Source organism: Aquarana catesbeiana, linkage group LG03, assembly GCF_042186555.1.
Source record: "Aquarana catesbeiana isolate 2022-GZ linkage group LG03, ASM4218655v1, whole genome shotgun sequence".
Classification (NCBI taxonomy): Eukaryota; Metazoa; Chordata; class Amphibia; order Anura; family Ranidae; genus Aquarana; species Aquarana catesbeiana.
In genome coordinates, this window is record NC_133326.1 from 724,392,858 (window position 1) to 724,400,530 (window position 7,673).

Consider the following 7,673-nt stretch of genomic DNA (forward strand, 5'->3'; position numbering starts at 1 on the left):
TTCTTCATTCCGCTCTTCTAATTTCCTCTATGCTTTTTTACTGGAATTTGTCAAATTGTGCTTGTAAATACAGTATTGAAGACAGCAGTGCAGGTGTGGAACATTGTCCCAAAGGTATTAAAGTGATGTACCCAGAGATAGAGCATTGTCTCCAGGCATGGAATGTTGTACCCAGAGATGGAGCAGTGTCTCCAGGCATGGCATGTTGTACCTAGGGATGGAGCATTGTCTCCAGGCATGGCATGTTGTACCCAGGGATGGAGCATTATCTCAAAGCATGGAATGTTGTACCCAGAGATGGAGCATTGTCTTCAGGCATGGAATGTTGTACCCAGAGATGGAGCATTGTCTCCAGGCATGGAATGTTGTACCCAGAGATGGAGCATTGTCTCCAGGCATGGAATATTGTACCCAGAGATGGAGCATTGTCTCCAGGCATGGAATGTTGTACCCAGGGATGGAGCATTGTCTCCAGGCATGAAATGTTGTTCCCAGGGATGGAGCATTGTCTCAAAGCATGGAATGTTGTACCCAGGGATGGAGCATTGTCTCCAGGCATGGCATGTTGTACCTAGAGATGGAGCATTGTCTCCAGTCATGGAATGTTGTACCCAGGGATGGAGCATTGTCTCCAGGCATGGCATGTTGTACCCAGGAATGGAGCATTTTCTCAAAGCATGGAATGTTGTACCCAGGAATGGAGCATTATCTCCAGGCATGGAATGTTGTACCCAGGAATGGAGCATTGGCTCCAGGCATGGAATGTTGTACCCAGGAATGGAGCACTGGTTCCAGGCATGGAATGTTGTACCCGGGGATGGAGCATTGCCTCCAGGCAAGGAATGTTGTACCCAGAGATGAAGCATTGTCTCCAGGCATGGAATGTTGTACCCAGGGATGGAGCATTGTCTCCAGGCATGGAATGTTGTACCCAGGAATGGAGCATTATCTCCAGGCATGGAATGTTGTACCCAGGAATGGAGCATTGGCTCCAGGCATGGAATGTTGTACTCAGGAATGGAGCATTATCTCCAGGCATGGAATGTTGTACCCAGGAATGGAGCATTGGCTCCAGGCATGGAATGTTGTACCCAGGAATGGAGCATTGGTTCCAGGCATGGAATGTTGTACCCAGGGATGGAGCATTGTCTCCAGGCATGGAATGTTGTACCCAGGGATGGAGCATTGTCTCCAGGCATGGAATGTTGTACCCAGGAATGGAGCATTACCTCCAGGCATGGAATGTTGTACCCAGGAATGGAGTATTGGCTCCAGGCATGGAATGTTGTACCCAGGAATGGAGCATTGGTTCCAGGCATGGAATGTTGTACCCAGGGATGGAGCATTGTCTCCAGGAATGGAATGTTGTACCCAGGGATGGAGCATTGTCTCCAGACATGGAATGTTGTACCCAGGGATGGAGCATTGTCTCCAGGAATGGAATGTTGTACCCAGGGATGGAGCATTGTCTCCAGGAATGGAATGTTGTACCCAGGGATGGAGCATTGTCTCCAGGAATGGAATGTTGTACCCAGGGATGGAGCATTGTCTCCAGGAATGGAATGTTGTACCCAGGGATGGAGCATTGTCTCCAGGAATGGAATGTTGTACCCAGGGATGGAGCATTGTCTCCAGGCATGGAATGTTGTACCCATCGATGGAGCATTGCTTTCTAGCATAGTCTGTTGACTACTGATTTGGTGCAGTGTCCCCTGGGATGGTTTGTTGACCACTGGGATGAAACATTATTCTCTGGGATGGAACATTTTCCCTTGGGAGGAAGCATTGTCCCCAAGCTTGAAATTTTGGTATGAGATGGAATATTGTCCCCTGGGTGGATTATGAACCACTGAGATGGAACATTGTACCCATGAAATTAAGCAATCCCCCAAAAATGGATTCATGTCCTTGGAATGGGCTTTCTAAGAGGGATTATTACCCCCCCCCCCCCCGGGATGGAATATTGCTCTCTTGGTCAGAGCAACATCCACTGAGATGGAATGTTATCCTCTGGGATAGAATATTATCCTTTGGGATGGAATATCATTCTCTAGAATGAAGCATTGTCCCCAGGGATGGCACATTGCCCTCAAGGATATAACATTGTTCCCTGGGATGGTATATTGCCATCTGGCATAGAGTTTTAGCCCCTGGGATATAATATTGACCTCTGTGTTAGAGCTTCATTCTCTTGAATAAAATATTGCCCTCTGGAATAGAGCATCATTCCCAGGGATGAAATATTGCCACGAATACCTGTCTGTAAGGCATGAAACATTGTCCCCTTGGATAAGGTTTTCCTACTGGGTCTAAGTATTCCCCTCTGTAGGGAGATTAGTAGTTTCTAGGAGGCAATATTGCACTTCAGGTTGTTTTGTAGCCACCTTGGGCAGACTATTGCCCCTGACATGTACAGGCAAGAGAGATACAATATAACAGTATTTATTTATTATTTTTAGTTATTCTTATAGAACCTCATAGAGGTTAAACCTAAAAGGAAAAATAAAGACTTTAATTTCATAAATAAATAACTTTGCCATGCTTTGTATTAGAATAACAGAGTATTTCAGGAGAGGAGAGTTATAGAGGAAGGAACAGAGTCCTCCCCCTCCTGTGTATTATTCCCCATTGTTTGTTGCTCTGTAATAACAGGAGATAGATTAGTGATGTGGGTCCCGGGCTCCGCTCAGACGGCGGTATAGAGGTGACCTACAGACAATGGCGTTCGGTGATTGACAGATGTCACCGCTCTATGCTGTGTCAGCGTATTCACCTCCTACTACCGCGTGCCAGACTCTGACCGTCCCGGCCAATGACAGCCAACCGCCTGCCGAGAACTGCCAACCACTTAGCTAGAAATATGTACACTATATATATATATATATATATATATATATATATATATATATATATATATATAAACACACACACACACACACACACATACATATGCTCCCATAGTGTGATAACATTTCCAAAAGCTTTATTAAGCATAAACAGTAAAAAAAAATACTCACATTTGATCTGCATGTGGGAGACTCGGTTGAATATATATTAGGAGTAATCCTAGGAGTGGATCTGGATATTGCTGCACAGTGGCAAATACTGTGAACGCACAATACCCCTTTTGAGGGGTGAGTACAGTAAAACTTTGGTTTGAGAGTAACTTGGTTTGAGAGCGTTTTGCAAGACAAGCAAAATTTTTCAATAAAGTTTGACTTGATATACAAGCGATGTCTTGATATACAAGCAGCATCAGGTCACCACTGAGTATAGAAGAGAAGAGAGGTGCCTCTAAGTGTAGTAATATGGTTACATTTAATGAAGGTCCAACATTTAGCAACTCACATGGTTGATGATTAAAACAGACACATCTAAGTATGCAGGCATCCGGGGTTCAAGACTCACTTTCAGATCGCTCTACTGCAGGGTAGTCTTCACGATTGCGGACTGACAGCGGTGAGAGGTGGCGGTGAGGAGGACGGTCTATGTCATCCGCTTTACCCCAGATTTGCTTCTAATCCCCTTGTGGAGGCTTCCATTTGTGGATGGACATTTTATGGTTACACAACCCATCACATTGCTACCAGTATAGTCTTTTTTTTATGGACTATAAACTGAAGGACCTATGAATAAATGGTTATGGAACGAATCATTTGAGTTTCCATTATTTCTTATGGGGAAATTCGCTTTGATATACGAGTGCTTTGGATTACAAGCATGCTTCCGGAAGGAATTATGCTTGCAGTCCAAGGTTTTACTGTATTTCTGGTGAGTGCATTACCTTTAGGGGCACTGTAAGGAATCACCACCCCACCGGACACTGGATTGAAGAACACTTGTCACTTTGGAATACTATCCAGTAAGTTTCATAAGGACTGTATATATTCATTGTTTCTTTAGAAGAAAGGACATACACGGCTGAAGAGCACAGGTCACTTTGGACTTTTATATTAGGATGGTGCACATTCATTGATTTTGTAGCACTTGTCACTTTTTCACGATTGCACAATAAGTACATGAATTATGTTTTAGCACTGGTCACTTTTACTAACACACTCAAGACTGTCTAGATCAACCATTCTCAACCAAGGGTTCCTCCAAAGGTTGCTAGGGGTTCCTTGAGCTGCAGCTGATGAACCATTTTTTTGATGGTGCCTACAGAGTTTGAGGTTCAGCATCACTTAGCAAAGCCAGCAGCATCACCCCAAATATCAAATATCTTTTTAGCTGTCTTTAAGGGTGGCATTCTGAGCACCACTTTAAGGGGGATATTCTTCCTATTGGCCACCAGTATAAGGGGCATTGTTCCTATTGACCCCAGGGCTTTTTTTCTCAGAGAATAGGTGCAGGAATTCCGACCTTCACCTTTCGTTTCTGCTCCCTACCCACCCCTGAGCACCGTTCCTTGGTTCCACCTCCTACCGACCTCCCAGTGCTGCCCATTTTAGAGAATACAGAACCAAGTATCATTTTTGCTACTAAGTAATTTTCACGGAATTTGTTAATGATAACAAAGAAAGACAGTAAAATAGATCCCCTGCAGTGAGCAACAATCCTCCCTACCCCAGCAACAGTAGGCCCTCACCCCAGCAAAAATAGAGCCCCGGCAGCAACAACAGATGTCCCAGCAGACTGCATCAATAGACCCTCCAGGAGGCAGCAACAATAGACCTCTCCCTCAACAGTAGATCCCCGCAGAAACATAAGACCCCCCCCCCACTAACAACAATAGATCTCCACGCAAAAATAGATCCCCACCAGTGACAATAGATCCCCCAGCAGCAAGCATCAATAGACCTTCCAGCACACCCCAGCACTCCTTGCCATTACATACATTCATTGCTGGAGGTGCTGGAACTGCGTTCCCCCGCGTTCCTGCTGAAAAAAAGCCCTGCCCCTGATAAATTGGTTTTAGTAAGGGTTCCTTGGGGTTCCTCTAGGGTTAAAAGATTGAGAAAGATTGAGAAAGTCACTGGTCAGATTGTGAGTTTGGAGCACTTCAAAAAATCCCAGGATTTAAGGACAGCGCTACACACACACTCTTTATCCCTTAACCCCTTCCCTGCCAGTGTAATTTATACAGTAATCAGTGCATTTTTATCGCATTGATCGCTTTTGTAGCACCCTGGGGTTTAGTCAGGGAGCTCCTCACCAAATTCCTTGTCAGGAGTAGCTACTGTAGTTAATTACTAGGGATCCGTTGACTTCTCCCTAAGTTTGGCCTGGTTGTACTTTCCTCTTCTGCCACCAGGTGGCCAGGCACTTGGAGGTATTAGATTGAGAAGGACTACTCAAGGTCAGGTTATGGGCATATGGGGTATATGAGGCCAATGGGCAGGAATTTTGTTGTATCCCTTGGCCTGCTGGGAGAGCCTATATATTGTGGTGAGGTCAGGTGATCCAGGTTCTTGTGTGCCACCTGGGTGGATGTGTGTCGTCTGCCCCAGGCTGCTAGGCTGGAGATTGAGCCTATCCCAGGGGCATCAGGCTTCCAGGCTGTGTGAGGGCCTATCCAGAACTAAGAGGGCAGCGCAGGGTTGGGACTGCGGCTTGCAGTCCAACCAGAAGTGACGGTTCTGCCGGCTGGAGAACCTGTCAGTGGTCGGAGGCAGAAGGGAAGCTGTCGCCATGAAGGGACCAATCGCCTTTTCCAGGGAACACAGCGAGTAACTGAAGCAAGTACCGGAGCAGTATTCTCACCGAACAGGCACGGTGGAGAATCGGGAAACTTCAGGCGGTGATCAAGTCAGGGACTCAACCAGCGGAGAAGACACTTGCAGAGCAGCCTTGTGTGTCAAGCCAGGGACTGAGCCGGTCAGCAGGGGTGAAGCTTGAAGGTATCTGAAGTGCCAAGCTAGGGATCCAGCAGGGAAGCGTGGGTGATGTTCGAGGGAGATACCACCGCAAAAGCCTTGAGGAGCTCACGGGATTCAGAGTAGTGAATCAGAGGGTCTAGCGAGAAACCAGGAGCTCAAGGGGCTGAAGAACTACAAGGAGAAGATGAGAACTGTTAGTTTGAGTTAGGGACCGTTTAAGGACTGTTACCATAGGAGATGGCAATCCTGCACGTGCAGAAGTGGCACCTTGCTGGGGTCTTTCCCTGTACGGCTGTCCTCCTATTGAAGTCTCGGAGTCTGCCAATTGAATCTACAACTACTTAAGGGTGTCCTGGCCCTAACCCTCCTTCCCCTACAAAATATAAAAAGGACTGTCAAAGAAATAAAACCTCTTTTACGTCCAAAAAGTGTCTGGCGCCCAATGACTTTTACCACCTTTGCGCCCAATATGCCTCACAACCCACCACTTAAAGAAGGATGTCAGTTATCTTTGGCCTTGAAGGTTACCATTAGACTGGAAGAGGTCAGAGATTCTGCTACACTGTGTAAGTGTCAATGGTCCCAAAAAAGTGTCCGATCTGTCCGCCGCAATGTCGCAGTCCCGCTAAAAATCGCTAGTTAAAAAAAAAAAAAAATATGAATCAAAAGTCCATAACTCTATCCCCTATTTTGTAGACGCTATAACTTTTGCGCAAACCAATCAATATACGCTTATTGCGATTTTTTTTTTTTTTGCCAAAAATATGTAGAATACGTATCGGCCTAAACTGATGAAGAATTTTTTTTTTATTTTTTACATTTTTTGGGGGGTTATTTATTATAGCAAAAAGTAAAAAATATTGTTGTTTTTTTTTTTCAAAATTGGTGATCAAATACCACCAAAAGAAAGCTCTATTTGTGGGGGGGGGGGGGGGGTTCGGCAATTTTGTTTGGGTAAAGCGCCGCACGACCGCGCAATTGTCAGTTAAAGCGCCCTATCGCAAAAAATGGCCTGGTCATTAAGGGGGCAAATCCTTCCGGTCCTCAAGTGGTTAATAGCGAATACACCTGACTAGCTGTGCTGTTGAACAACGAACCCCCCCCCAACCGTTTAGTAGAGTTTTGAATGCACTCAGCGGAGGGGAATGACGTCATAGGAGGTCATCTCCAGGAAAGGAATGTGTAGCTGAGAATTGCCTATAATAAAAGTAGATCTATCTGAGTGTAATCTTATTGAAGTGCTTGTAAAGGCTCAAGGTTGCATTCTATGTATGGAGGTAAAAAACATTTGCTTGCTACATCACCCTCCCCCCCAATACTTACCTGAGCCTCATTCTGATCCAGTGATGTGCACAAGAGCCTTGGCTCTCCCGGTGGGGTTGCCACCTTTTTCTTCAAGCCAAACCCGAAACACTTTGGCAGCCTGGGACACCTTGGGGTGCCCCAAGAAGAATAGTCATGCAGTGCGCGCCGCGTGCCGCATCGAACAGTGGGTGTGGCCAAATTGCTCTTGCTGACATCATCGCCCTGCCCCCCCCCCCCCCCAGTGATGCCAAACCTGCCCCCAGACAGCTGCTCGCAGCTCTCGGACAGCAACCAATTTGTGTGTGACTGTCTTGGTTACTTGGGGAGCCACAGCCCGGTCTGAATTTCGTGTCCGGGTTTTAGTCCGCCTGAAACCCGGACACATGACTCAAAACCCGGACAGGTGGCAACCCTAGCTCCCGGGTCTCTTCCTCCTCATTCCCTGAGACAGCAGTGGGATCCATTGGCTCAACGTCAATCACAAGCAGCGGGCCAATGAGGAGAGAGCAGCGAAGGCAGGAGGGGAGGGGCTAGGAGCACCCGCGGGGG